The sequence below is a fragment of the Mus pahari genome, chromosome 7 (genome assembly GCF_900095145.1).
Source record: "Mus pahari chromosome 7, PAHARI_EIJ_v1.1, whole genome shotgun sequence".
In the NCBI taxonomy this organism is placed as follows: Eukaryota; Metazoa; Chordata; class Mammalia; order Rodentia; family Muridae; genus Mus; species Mus pahari.
Window position 1 is genome coordinate 101,267,975 of NC_034596.1, and position 15,220 is coordinate 101,283,194.

Consider the following 15,220-nt stretch of genomic DNA (forward strand, 5'->3'; position numbering starts at 1 on the left):
ATACAGTGGGGGCAGGCACTGGTCAGTTCGGATCTTCACCACAGCCTAGCTTAGCAGTGAAGTGCCCTGTGAAGGAGGAGCTGATCCGGAGCCTGCCAGAGCTGTGCTCACCATTGCTGTTGACACTGCTGAACACTGGGAAGATGGTACAGCAGTGTGCTAGCCTGGCAAAGAGCTCGACCTAAAGCCTGAATTGTACTTTCTACCAACCCCATGTAGCATCTGCACCACTGGGAAGCTGGATAATGTACAAGCATGGCAAGCACAACCACTGGAGCCTCCTTCCACCAGCAAGTCTGGCTACTGTCTCCTTCTCCTCCACTTCCTTTTCTTCCTCCTTTTCCTCCTCTTTCTCTCTATTCCTCCTATTCTTCCTCTTCTTCATCCTCCTCTTCTCCTCTTCTTCATCCTCTCCTCTTCCTCTTCTTCATCCTCTTCTTCCTCCTCCTCCTCTTCCTCTTCCTTCTCATTTCCCACTTCCATTTTCCCTCCCTCTCACCCCACTCCTTTCCTCCTCCTTCCTCTCCTTCCTCTTCCTTTCCCTCTCCTGCATCATTCCTTCTTCCTGCTTTCTCCTCCATTTTTCCTTTTCCTTCTTTCTTGACTCCTCCTCCTCTCCTTCCTGTTTCCTCCTGTCTCCCCTATCTTCCTCTTCCGCCTTTCTCCTATCTTATTTCCCCTTGTATTTCTTCTAGTCTTAATTTAACGAGTGGGGGGTAGTTTCAATACTTAGTGATAGCTGACCTTGAACTTATTAGGTAGTTCAAGTTCATCTCAAACTGGTAATCCTCCTGCCTCATTCCTGAGTGTAAGGTTACATGCCCTACTGCCGATGCAGACTGCTCTAGTCTGAAAGGAGTTGCAATTTTGCCCGAGTTTCAGGGCGAATTTGACAGTCTTATTTCTCTTACTTTGGACTGGAGCACAAAAATTTAAATCAATTACTCATAAACATTTATGATGTGATTAATTTAATTTTCCTTAAACAAAGGGGGTATATTAAAAGAATCAGCCTGTTTCTTCCCACACTGCAGTGACAAGATTAAAAATTAAATTTGTACATACTTCATTTCTACATAATAAAGCCTTTTTGAAAAAAGGGGGAAAAAAAGTAATGCAGTTCATCTAATTAAACCAAAGAAAATCGCCTGCAGGAACGTTAGAGTGTTACAGTGACAGCCATTACCAGAGCCAGCCCAGCAGTCCCCTCACTCAGCCTTGCAGCCCCTCATCCCTGCTCTGGGCAGGAAGGCCCACCAGTCAGCTTCCAGTGGGTGTGAACTGGGCAGGTGGGCAGGTGAACTGGGCCTTTCCCTGCATCAGTCCACAAGGGTAGGAAAAATGATTCAAAGATCTTCTTCGGCAGTTACCTATTTATTGAGGATTTTTCTTTAAAGAAAGGAGAGCTGAAGGCAGGGATTAAAAGCACTGGCTACTCTCGAAAAGGACTTAGTTTCTGCTCCTGGCACCCACATAGCAGCTCACAAGCATCTATAACTCCAGTTCCAGGGGATCTAAAACCTTTTTCTGACCCCTGAGGGCATTACATACATATGGTATGCAGATATACGTGCAGGCAAAACACTCATACCCATAAGATAAAAATAGGTAATTCTTTAAAAAATAAAAAATAAAAGTAAAAAAGGATGAAAAGCAAAAGAATAAAAAGTAGTGTCAAAATAAAATAAAGTAAGCAGGACCTTGCAGGAAGTGAATGTGCCTATCTTTTTATCATAAATATTAAAATCATCGGCATACACATTTCTTGAGTAAGTTCTTAAAGTGGGTGGTTTCCTGGAGTCTGTATGGAGGACTGCACAGGCCTCTATCACACTGCTCGCACTGACCCGGTGTGGTCTCAGCTTTCTCTGGAATGACAGCATCCAGATACATCTAGAGGGCCCTCCCAGCTCCACTGAGCACAGTCTAGGATTAAGTAAGAACTTCCTTGAGCTTCTTTTGTGGGGACAAAGGGCATCTCAATGTAGACCCCATCTTTTCATGAACTGTGTTGTCTTCTAAGCTCCTAATTTGGTTTTTTAGGGCATTTTGAAAGGACAATATTTTTTCTTGGAAATAGGGCCCCAGAACAGGAAGAGGCTTTCGAAAGCATTGGCCACCTCCTTAGACTGGTGAAGCATACCTGCTGCCTTTTAGGTCAAAACAACACCACATGACAAAAGTCCAGCAAATGTTCTCTGGGCAGGGACTCCCCAGAGACTTTTTGAATAGTGTCATGGACCCTGCTTAGTCAGGGGGTATCTGCACATCTGGATTCTTCTGCCAGGTCAGAACGTGACCTAGGACGCTGGTTACATTCCATGTTGACAGTTCACAGTCTGACACGAGGGCTTCCCAGCCTTCTGTGCAAGCTCCCCAACATGTCCTCATCTGATCCTAGTGACATCCTTGGGGAATGTTCAGAAAGTCCAAAGCTATTTATCTGAAATCCTGAAATCCAGAAGGTTCTGAAAGCCGGATGTTCATCCATACATCTGGTGCAAACTCCTGGGGCTGCAGAATCGGAAAGGAGCAAATGGCATGTTATTTATAATCTCTCTTTATCCCTCAGACTGAGAGCAAGTATGGGTGTGGGGTGGAAATATTAATGAGTTTCATTTGGGGGTGATCATGGCAGCACACAGTATAATAATGTGCATAGCTTGCCTGTATTAGTTGTAGATCGCAGGGGTAACAGTCCCTCCTCCCTGGTGCATAATGGCTTACATCTACATACATTGAGTATTCTGACTTGCAGTTTCTATACGTACATAATCTGAGCCTGTTCCAGCTGGGTCCTCTACCTAGGGGTCTCTTAAGAGTCTGGAGTCAAGCATGGGGTGTTGGGCCTGGGTATCTCTAGGTGGCCATACAGTTGTAAGCACAAACCCAGGACAACGCCTTCCAATACTGCTGGAGCAGTTGTGAGGATTCACCTCCCAGTGGCTATTGATCCAATGGTCTCTATGGCTTACTTGTTGGCCAGAGACTGACCTCATGATTTTCTAGTTGATTCTATCACAACAAACATGGATGAAGGAGCAAAGGGAAACATCCACGACATGGAAGCCACCTTCTTCTTAACCCAGTCATGTGACATCCTCTGAGCTTTCTCCTATTCCTTATTGGATGAGAGCTAATAGATATTGCTCATACCCAAAGTGAGAGGTTTCAAGAGGCACAAACAACAGAAGGCTTTGGGGTCGTGCTAGAAGCTGCCAGCCATATGATAATTTCAAATCTGGTCCCTCTCCTGCTCTAATAGACAAATATCATTACCCTTGATGCACAAGGAAGTGGGGATGAATCCCGTGCTGTCAAGATTTTCATCTTCTGAGTCTCAAGATCATAACCACTTGGCCTCAACACCTCCTGTACACACGTTCTTCTCTAGGATGACCTCCCTCTCGGTCCATCCTCCGAGTAGTCTATGGTGGCCTAGGAGAAGAATCTTCTCTGAACCCTCAGAAACTGTGTGACCCTGGACCAGACACACAAGATGAAGCGACCTCCAAGAGTATGTGGTCTTTTCATGCCAAGATACCACATGACCTTCCGGAATCTGCAGCCTTCACACAGGCTGCTTCAGCAGGCTTGAAATAGATCAAAAGCTGGGCCAGGAAGGAAACAGACTGCCATGGGGGGGGGGGGGGAGGGAGGCTCTATGGCTTTCCCAGAATTCCCAGGAAGAGAGTTCAAGTACAGGACTGCCGTTAGGAGTCCAGTGAGAACATCTCAGAAACATAAAAAAAAACTTTATGTTTTGAGCATAAAGGTTTGCATGCCACAGAAGGGGCTGTACACATACCAAAAAATGATTGACAGGTGGAAAAGCTCTGGAAATTACATAGGCCAATGTTAATATGAATAGAAGCTGGTTGGTTCTAAGACATGCAAACACAATGTTTATAAATGGATAAAAGGAATGAGTTTTTTCCTTGGACACAGTCTCACAGAGATGCTAGCAAGTGAGGTAGATGAGGAGGTGGTGAGTTTGTACTCAGCACCCAGGGCTGACCAGGTGTCAAGGATGAGAGCAGGAGGACAGGAGACGAGACAACGGCATGCTTCTTCCATGATACCTTGAAGAACCTTTAGGACCATTCTTATCCTGGTAAACTATAATGGATGGGGAAAAAGTGAAGAAATAACAGAACTAAGGGTAGAGTGGGTGACACTCATCTGACTGGGATCTAAAGACCTGGCTGAGATTCACCAGCAAGGGCCCAGATCCATGCCAGAGCTGTGATTATTGCTGTTTCTGAGAGTAAAGGACTTCGTGATTCAGATTGTGTCTACCCGCATCACCACCTGGCCTCAATTTCCATACTCATACACTGCGAGGAAGAAGTGAGAATCTCCGAGGACCATTTCGATCCTGCAGAGGCTGAGCTGCTGGGGCTCATTTTCATAAGAGATTCTAATGCTGGAGTTCATTCTGGCTGCCAATTAAGTGTTGTGTCACACATGCATATGAGGTCACCTTGCTGACCTAGACAAGGGGACATGGGGAGACACGTCAGCTCTGCCTGTGATAAAGGGCCACCACTTAATTGCCAGGATCCTTGTACTCTTGCATCTGGATCTTCCTTGTGCATAGAAACCTTTCATTCCCCTCTGTCATTGCTTTAAAACTGCATGTTCTTCTGGGACTCTCTCTCTCTCTCTCTCTCTCTCTCTCTCTCTCTCTCTCTCTCTCTCTCTCGCTCGCTCGCTCGCTCTCCCCATCTCTTTGTTTCTGTCTCTCTCTGTTTCATTCTCTGTGTTTCTCTCTCTCTCTCTCTCTCTCTCTCTCTCTCTCTCTCTCTCTCTCTCTCTCTCCATCAAATGATGAGCTCTAACCTCAATGCCTGTCATGTATATCTTGTTTCCCACCTCCCTTTCTCACAAAAAAGACTCCTGTTGTTTTTTTGGACTGTACCTGAGCTGCTCACACAAACTGAAAACATGAATTATCCCTGACTGATGGCCCACACCAAATTTGTCCGTGGTTCATTAGCTTTGTGTGAAAATACACACCGCAAACCCGAGTTGTTTGTATCATATTGAACATTTTCACTGTTGTCTCTTACACTATTGCTGCTGTGGCCCATCTGTCACTCAGTCTCTCCCCTGGTCTTTCTACTGGACCCCGATGCCAGGACCACAGCCCAGACTATATAGGATAGGACATTTGTATAGTTCCTTGCCTAAATTCTATGTTAAAATGGCTGACAAGAAGCAAACTTGGGGAAATCACTCTCTTTTGGTTCACAGTTCAAAGGAATGCAGTCATCATGGCAGGGGAGGCTAGTCTAAGCTAGATGCGGCTGGCCGCATTGTTCTCGTGGTCAGGAAGCAGAGGGAGAGATGAATACTGGTGAGCAGATTACTTCCTTCTTTCTATGCAGCTTGGGACTCCAATCCATGGGATGCTGCTGCCCACATACACCATGGATTTTCCCATCCCAGCCAACCCATCTGAAAATTCTCTCGTAGGCTTGCCCAGAGGTCTGTGTCGTGTGCGATTTTAGGTCTTGCTATGTTGGCAATCAATATCAAGCTACCACAGCAGTCATGACAACGTGCAACTCAGAGGACCTGCTGCAAGGAGGATAGTTGAGTCATTATCCTAGTGGTCCAAGTGCTGGATCCACCTCTGTCCACATTTAAGTGATGTGAGCACTTCTCAGAGATGTTAGTGGTGGCCAATGGACCAGGCTGTTGGAGGGGCAGACACAAGCTCATTTTTGCAGCCCATAGAACCTGGACAATCACTGATGGCAGCTCAAGGGAGGATACTAACAAAGCAGAGCCAGTCTGAGAATTCAGACAGGCCCAAGGCTTCTCTGTTCAGCACACCTTCCTGCCCCCTCTCTCTGGAAGGTCATTTCTGCATGGAAATCAGATAGCTTTCTATACTGCTCCCTGTGCCGAGTCATTCCCAGACCTGCATGGGAATGGACACCAGGCAAGATCAATTCAGAGATCGCCACTCTCAGACATGGCATGGCCAAACTATTTAAAGAAATTTCTTGACCCAAACCATGAATACTTAGTTTGCCATGAGCTGTCTCTGAAAAAAAAAAAAAGGCTAAGAAATGGGTTTCTTCACTTGAAAGGGAAAGGACTCTTCTGGAAAACTAGAAGCTTTCTAGGTCAATTCATGTGAGGAAAAAAAAAAGCAACAAGAAATGCTAAAATTTTTGGAAATATGCTACCATATCTTCATGTTAAGATCTTAAAATACGTGTGGAAACTGATGACAAGCATAGCTATGTTGGTTGGTAGGAATTCCACTGTGGCTTTAGGTAGACTACATATGTGGGAACAAAAGAAAGAACGGGAAAGGAAGATGTCAGAGAGCATATTGCTGCAGGGGACTCTGTGATGGAGCATGAGGTAGAGTGTGCCTACAGTGATCTATTGGGAGAGCACTGGAAAGCTATAGCACAGTACAATCAAGATCTCAGTAGATGAATGGAAATCGTGTTAATGCTCTGAACTAGTGTGTTGGGTGGGGGCAGGGAATAAAAGGCTATCCAACAATAAATAATAAATTGTTTCCCTTCTGAAAAATGCACCAAGTGATTATATTAAATGTAAATAACTTACATTAAGATCGTTGGACTGTGGGAAGAGCTATTGCCCAACTTGTGCAAAGCCTTGAGTTTGGTGCCTAATGCTGAGAAGGAAAAACTAATCCCATCAAATAAATAATAAAGAAATCTAAAATCCAACTAACTAGAGGCTGTCTAATCTACTCATTATCGATATCGAACAGAGTGAGGAGCAAGTAAAACAGCCAGCTACAAGGACAGTCATTCACAAAAAGAAAGGGGTCCATTTGTCATAATATAACAAATGCTCAATATACATGCACTTAAGAAGAAAGGGGTCAATTTGCCATAATGTAATAAATTCTCAATATTCATGTACCTAGCAACACAACTCAACTCCAAAATATGTAAAAAATATTCCATTATATGCGTGTATGAAAATGTTGCTCCAAATCCCATTACTATGTACCAAGACTATGCATTAATAAAAAAAATTTAACTGAAAATTGAAAAGCGATAGAGAATATCTGAAAAGCTATAATGGGATTCTTTCATGTCCGTGAGCAGGGCAAAGAGAGAACACAAACATTTCCCATTTCAGAAGTAAAAAGAAGAAGCTTGGTAGCAGATCTCATGGGTGTTCACACATCATCGTGATGACTATGAGCAATTCTGCACATGCAGGAGTTTGTCAGCAGAGATGAAATGAATTAACCTGTTTAGTCACAAACCACAACAGTCGACCGAAAGGAAATGAACAGCCCGAATAGTTCTGCATCAATTAAAATAGAACCAGGAATACAGGATTTCACTGGCCAATTCTACAGAATACTTTCGTAAATGAAATGTTCTCTGCAGTTCCTCCCAGGCTCGTTTTATGATGGCAGAATTATCCTGATGTGAAACCAGGGGAAGGAACCTTAAAAGCAATACCCTTCAAGAATACTGATGTACAACACACACACACACACACACACACACACACACACACACACACATACACAAGCTTGAGCCCCATACCTCTAGTTTAAACAAATAAGATTCAGAATTATTCACAAATAGTAATGCATTATAGTTAAAACTGCTATTTAAAAATATTAAAGAAGAAAACATATACAGAGCTAACATGTATACAGGAAACAGAGTTTAAAATACTTCCAGTCTCTCATGAAAAACATAAACCAAGATGCTGGAAGACCCAGGGATAACACAGAGCTTCCTTAATGTGAAAACAAATGAGAAGCTGCAAAGACACTTTAGGTCAATGCCACATAGAACTTAGTTCTTTTTCAGTAAATGAGGAGCAAGGCAGTGAGGTCGGCACAGAGTTCAGCAGCACACTGGGACTGTGTCCAATGCAATAAAGCAGGAAAAAGCAATAAAGAGCATAGACTGTGGAGATGTAATGTACTGCTGCTGCTGCTGCTGCTGCTGCTGCTGCTGCTGCTGCTGCTGTTGCTGTCTTGTTTTGCTTTTGTTTTGCAGAAAATCCAAAAGCATCAACAAACAGTTGCTAGCCTTATTATCAACAGCATAAAATAAGTAACTTAGAAAATCAAGTCTATTCTACAAATGCTTATGGAAGTGTTGATGGAGCTACATATGGAAAGTGAGTTTTAAGTAAGCCACCTCCATTTACACAAGTTAACTAGACCAAGCTCAAAGTATCAAACCGTCAAGTCAACACAATAAGCCACGGGAAAAATTTTGTGATGTTAGATATGGTCACAGACTCAGGAGTTAATATATATTAAACTAAATTTTAACAAAATAAACGTTGTCTGTGGATGATAATGCTAAGAGAATGAGAAGATTTGTCATGGTAGCAAAAACTCAGCCCTCTCACTGGACAATACATTAATGACATTAACATAAATTCACCTCATGGAATGTATGCACCATCAAAATTTTAACTGTTGCCACAAGTCAGCGTGGATTCACCAGGATGTGTGTGTCCACGATCCGTAGCAAAAGCTGATCAGGGCAGGAAGATGCCAGATCAGCTTTGTCTTTTGATTGGGGAAATACTCAACTTCTGGAAAAAATATGCAGAACTGAACATTTGCTGTGGCCTCTGGTACAACATGTGCAATGGCCCGTTGGCAGATGCAGGACAAGATGGAGGTGCCATCAGGTTGCACAAGGAAGTAACTCTCAGGATGCAGAACATTTGAGTGTAGGCTGGTACATGTAGAGTGATGAGGAGAAGACACCATCTTCAAAGGAGCAGATTTGTCCCAAGGAGAATTGAGGAGGAGATGGCTGGGATACGGGGATGGAATTAGAGGGATGTGCTACCCAGCCAGCGGGTATAAGTGTACCTATAGGGCTGTAGACCTGAGAAGGGAAATCATCAAGGCAGAAAGGATGGAGAGAAAAGACCAGGACGTGGGGATGGTCCTCAGGATCCTGTGAGTAACTAGTAGGAGGCAATGGCCACAAAGACAGACTCACAATCTCCCTTCCTAAACAGCAGCAGCCTGAGGAAGGCTTCCTGAAACACTAGCTCATCTCTTCTGAAACCACCTCACCCAGCTGCCTGACCGCATTGCAGGTGTGATGTGCTGTCCTGTCAGAGGGAGCTGAATAATTTACAGTGATGTCCTCCATCAATATTTAATGGTATGAAAAACTGTTCATGAGACAATGTTAAGTTTTTAAAAAGGGGGAAAGACTGGAAAATAGCATGAATGTAGAGAAAAGAATCAGAAAGACATCCTTTAACAGAGCAGAATTTATCCCCATATAGGGGATTCATCGCATGTCCTTGGATTTGCATTCATGGGTCAACATTTCTAAAATAAAATAAATGCATGCTTAGCTACATACAGATTGATGGTTGTTATATTTTTAGTAAAATATTTCCCTCAGTGCTAGCACAACCAGGGAGAATATGCCTTAATGATATTTAATCTATCAATTTTCTTTCCTGATAGAATAGGGAAGGCCTTGACTTTCAAAAGACAGCTTTCCTGTACTCAAGATGCCAAAATGATGGTCCCTAAGTCTACTCTGGAGTCCTTTTGTTCCTTGTGGCACAGAAACCACAACGGGCCAAGCCACTGGCTTCTCATGGCAATCTATGTCACCAGACTATGTCAAGCAATGTCCATATCTGCTGTCATATCCTGCTGTAAAACAATGGAAAATTTAAATACAAATGTGCTCAAAATAGCTGTAACAAAAATAACCATGGATTAGTCTCTTCCTTCACAAGCACATAGGTATTACATTCTGACACAAAATGTGATCTCTGGTTAGTGTCTCTGCATGGCATGCCCAACTCTTCAGGAACCAAGTGTGTAGGTTACATGAAAGCAGAACCTGTTCTGTTGGGCCACCTTCATGTCTCTCAGGGCCATTTAGAAACGTGGGAGGGGGCAGACATTGTTCTGTGTGTGTGACAATGGACACAGTAAAGACAGCCACTGATTTTGTTGTTATTATAGACAAAATTTGACGCGTTGAGAAAGAGATATAGAACTTTGAAAGCTTGCTTCTTCTGCTATGATCTTGTTTGCTTCCAGTGTAGACAGATGAGAGGCTTGGCGATTTGCTTTTAATTATATAATTATATATGTAATGAAATGTGTCCACATTTGGAAGTTACACATAACTCAATTAACTAATACGTTCCAACCCACCACCCAGCACATGATGCTATAAAATGGTACATGTGTTAGATATCTATTCAAATTGCTGGTAGATATGCAATAAAGACCCGTGAAGGGAAATTTTCAGGTCAGGAGAAAAGAATCTCCGACCTGGGTGGAGATATGACATTCAAGTTGGGAGAGTCGATCGATCACCTGACCAAGGGATCATCCCTCAGGAAGTGGGGCCTATACTATAGACATGCTAATAACCTAAGAAGAAGAATTATTTCCTTAATGAGATTGTACTTTCTTTCCCAGAATTCCCACCCTCTGGTACAGTCCCTACAAGCTGAGTTGCCTGCACACTGGGCTGAGGTTGGGCTGTAAGTATCTACCATTCCGTCTTAGTTCAGGAGGGTACAGCTCTTGCTTCCTTGTTTCTGTCTGTTTCTCTCTGATTCGGGCCAGAGCCCAGGCATATTTTTCTGATACTTTGGGCTTCCTTCTTCTTTCTCTCTCTCCCAGCTCACGCCCCTACCCACAGCTTGACTGTCGTGTAGGTAACTCAAACTCAGATTGCGTGTGCCTAGCTTCCTTCTCTCCTCCACCCGGTTTGCCTGACCTAGCAGTTTTCCATTTAAGTTCTAATAAATTATCCCTCAGGTTCCCTTTCTGTCCCTTATTAAACTCTCTTATTGATGTGACTGTGAACCCCAAGAAAGAGTTCCCAATTTCCCCAGTATCGTCTGGTGGTCACAAAGGAGGTCCTCTAAATTCCACTAAGCAGAAAGATACTAAGGCTCAGCACACAGCAGCCAACTTTAAGATTCTTTACTAGTTTGGGAGGCAGTCTTAGAAAAGGAAAATATCACAAATTGTCTGAAAAGGCTCAGACAGACCATATCCCCACGGCTTGTATCCAAAAGCCAGAATGTTCTAGTTAGCCAAATGTTAAAGAGACTTGTGAAATAGGGGGTCATGTCACATCTCATTGCTTTCTTAATTTAAAAAACAATGTAAATTTAAAAAAAATAAGTGTCTGTTTTGACTGGTGTAGTGTTCACACTTATAATCCTGGAGCTTGACAGGCTAAGGCAGGAGATCAAGAGTTGTGGGGCCAGCCTCAGCTACATATAGAGTTCAAGGTTAGCCAGGGGTAATGTGAAGCCATCTCAAAAACAAACAAAACAAAACAAACGAAAAAGTAACAAAATTGTTTTTCATTAAAATATTACTTCTATTAGCATAATGCAATGTGAGCTTGCTATTAAATTTTAACAGTTAATAAAAATGTCAAATTATCAGTTTTAATCCCTTTTAAATATTTTTAAATTAACATGTTATTTAGTATGGCAGTAGACGTTCTCCTAAGCAAATGTTCTCTCCATCATCTTTGGGGATAAAGGAGTCTGAGAGGCAGTACTTGGGGGTCTCTACACGATGGCGGACCACTGATGTTCCATAAGCACTGTGAGAGGAGGGGTGAGCTACCAATGAGTGCCATCCACTCTGCTGCTTGGAACTCGGGGTTCCATTTGTCCAACATATTCTCAGACAGTTGTCACTCACACTGTCAACCTGCACTGTGGGGGAGACAGAGAGAAGGAGACCCCATGTCCACCTTGTCAGTCAGCCAGTGCCCAGTGGGTGTGGCCTATACAAATACCCAGATCACATGGTTTGTGTTTGTTATGAATATGTGGGGGTTTGTTGTTTTTGTTGTTTGTTTGTTTGTTTTGATGTTGTTTTTCAGGTTGACCTTCCTAACCCAACTCCCTGTTTTATGATTTCACGGCGTTTCTTCTTACAATTAGTATATATTGTTCTAGCTGTTTCCTCTCCCTCACCAGCTCAGGCTATAATACATATACACTTCGTGGCTCCTTATCACTTGACAGTCTGATTGTGGAAGTTCTGGGCACTTCTTGTATTATGAACTTTCTGTGAATGGGCACACTCCAATTCTTAAAATATGAAAATCTCATAATTATTATGACAATATAGTAGTCATTTTGTTTTGAGGGGTACTTTTGTTGTGGTTGGCAGGTTTTGCTCAGTAGTTTAAAGATCCAACATCGTTAATTTCTGAGATCCTTCATATCTAATCAAAAGTTGTATACGAAGATCACAATTATCCACCTCTGCATAGTACGGGTTTTTCTCTGGATACTTGTAAGGCTTATTTGCTGGCTGGGTCACTTTACATATGAAAGATCCAGAATATTATCTGCTAATGATTTCCTGAGATTCATGGATCTGCAATGCGTATTTCCCTAAAAATGCAGACATTTCTGTTTTCTGTGTCTTCATTTATTTTTCCAGTCCTCTTTCTGAGTGTATGTAGCTAGGAGAAGATAGTACATTTTGCACATTCAAGGCCCTGGGTCTAATCCTTAGTGCAGCAACTAGAAATACTTTATTATTCAATTCCATTTCCCTCTTCTCTTCCTCTGGAATTTTGATGGCATGCATATTTATGTGGCTGTGACTCTATTTAAATTGGTCCAGCTTTCTCTCTCCCCTGAGCTTCTGTCAGATAATTTATATAGTACATATCTACTTCATGTCTTCTGCTGCATTCAGGCCACTTATAATCTTTTCTCGCACTGCCCATTTCATAAATATATTCTTAAGCTCAAAAGTTTTCTCTGGACTTATTCTTGCCATTTTTCCATCTCTACTGAGAACAATCAAGATTTTAACAATTATTTTTTGAAAGAGTTACAATTCCTTCTTTCACACCTTCTCTACAAACACCTGGATCACCAAGTGGTCCGTCTCTCTTGTCTGTACTTTCTCTTGATTGCAAAGGGACCACCCTTTCCTGTTTCTGAGCATGTCACACGATGTTTCATTATAAACTCGGATCATCATTGCAAACTTGATTTTAATGGTTTATGTAGATAATCGTGATTGTGTGTTCTTCCTCAGCACAACACTGAGATGTTTGTTTTGTTGCTTATTTGTTTGTTTTTTTCTGGAAGGTGATAAACTTGCTGAAGGTCATGTTGTATCTATGTCTTTGTGGGACCAGGTTTTTTTTTTTCTTTTCAATTTAGTTCCTGGAGTGAAGCTCATTTCTTACAAGAGTATCATATCTGTACCTTTATGAAAATCCAAAGCAGTCTTTACTTTCTCCACATATTTCTGATTTCCTGGTTCTCTGCCCCACATGACCTCTTCATGGTGAATCTTGAGAACACTCCCCCATGGCTCTTGGTTGATTACTTTACTGGGACTCTTGGTTGTCTTTCCCATAAATATGATAGGTATTGGTCAAAATATCAAAAATAATGTGCGTACATAACTGTCAGTTTCCTGCTCTGGAATCTTTCCATTCCACTCTATTCCCCATCAGTTATTAGACTAAAGTTTATACTTCATCTTCTGCTCATGAGCCTGCTTATTTATGTTGAAGTTTTCTTTTCTCTGAGCCTTCTGCAAACTGAAGTGGCCCTTCTTATGAGAGATGGTTGAATATGGCCCTTAACTAATTGGATGCTCACCCTGACATCTTCGCACACTTTTCCATTTGTGTCACATACGCATGTGAGGGCGTAAGTAAATAAGCAGAAATGTATTCTATATTTCATTTTTTCACAGTTGTGATTTTTATTGTCACTAGCATAAGACTGACACAAGTCATTCAGTTTTGACCGGAAACACAACTCTTGCCAAGATATTGAGCTTTTGAGGGTGTTCCATGTGATCTGATTTCTCTAAATTTCATCTGAATATTTTTGCATAGTTATTTCTCAGGAACCTACACCCTGCCCAGGGTCAAGGCATAAAAGGCATCTATGGCAAAGAAGGAGTTTTGTGTGGTCAGATCCAACTAGAGACCAACTGTCAAGTGCAAAACAGTACTACAGACAGACAGACAGACAGACCATTGTCTCCAAAGCTGGGCAATAGTTTATCATTATCTTATGAAAAATAAGCTGTTATTTCCTTGACTAACACAAAGAAACAGAGTTTGGATATGAGATAATTCAAACAATTCTCAAATTCTAAAGCCCTTCATCTTTCTACTCTTTTTCCCATATCATCAGGCATTTCTTAGTGTCTGAGACTTTCCTGCATCAAACCCGTGCACTCACATGTCTATTCTCTGTCCTGTGAAGGAGGTGATGAAATTCGAGTAAGAGATCGATATTATTGGAGGTAATGAATGCAGATTGTCATAGGTCCCTGTGGTGCCTCCATCTCTGAGGCTTCTTTAGGATTCTGCAGAAGATATTTCTGTGAACTCTCAGCAATGTCTGCCACAGAGAGCAAGTATCAGCAACTAGGTGAGCAGTGAGTGAGTTTCCCTCACCAAGGAAATTGCCGTCAATTCCAGTGGCAAGGGGGTGTTTAATTGGCTCAGTACTTTATTCTAATATTTTGCATTAAGTGTACTTACTCATATGTGAATGTGTGTGTGTGTGTGTGTGTGTGTGTGTGTGTGTGTGTGTGTGTCATGACACATGTATAGAAGTCAGAGGGTGGCTTGTAGGAGTCCATTTTCTACTTCCACCATGTGGGTTCTGAGGATCAAACTCAGGTCTTCAGGCTTAGCAGCAAGCACCTTTATCCACTGAACCAACTCACCGGTCTTTGCAATTCTTTATATATTCTGGATATTAATTTTCTGTCTGATATTCTCTCTTAAGTGTAGAGCCTAGATTTTAGTTTTTATAAATGTGTGTGTGTGTGTGTGTGTGTGTGTGTGTGAGAGAGAGAGAGAGAGAGAGAGAGAGAGAGAGAGAGAGAGAGAGAGAGAGAATGCATATACATACAGGATACATATACAAACATACGTACAGGAAATGGGTATGGGTGCTGCTCAGAAAGCAAGAGAGGGGATTAACTTTTTAAAAAGAGTGTTGTAGAATGTGTATGACTGTCAGTACAGAAAGGACTCCTGGGTCAGCCACACATAATAAGGAAGAGAAGGACCTACAAAGGCTGAAATGGCTCAGTTTACACACAGGATGACATGTGTTCGATCTGTAGGACACATGTCTAAAAGCAAACAGCGGCTGAGGAGGGACCCGGGTCTGGTCCCGGTCGTCCGGCGCCTGTCCCGCCCAAGGAGGGGTG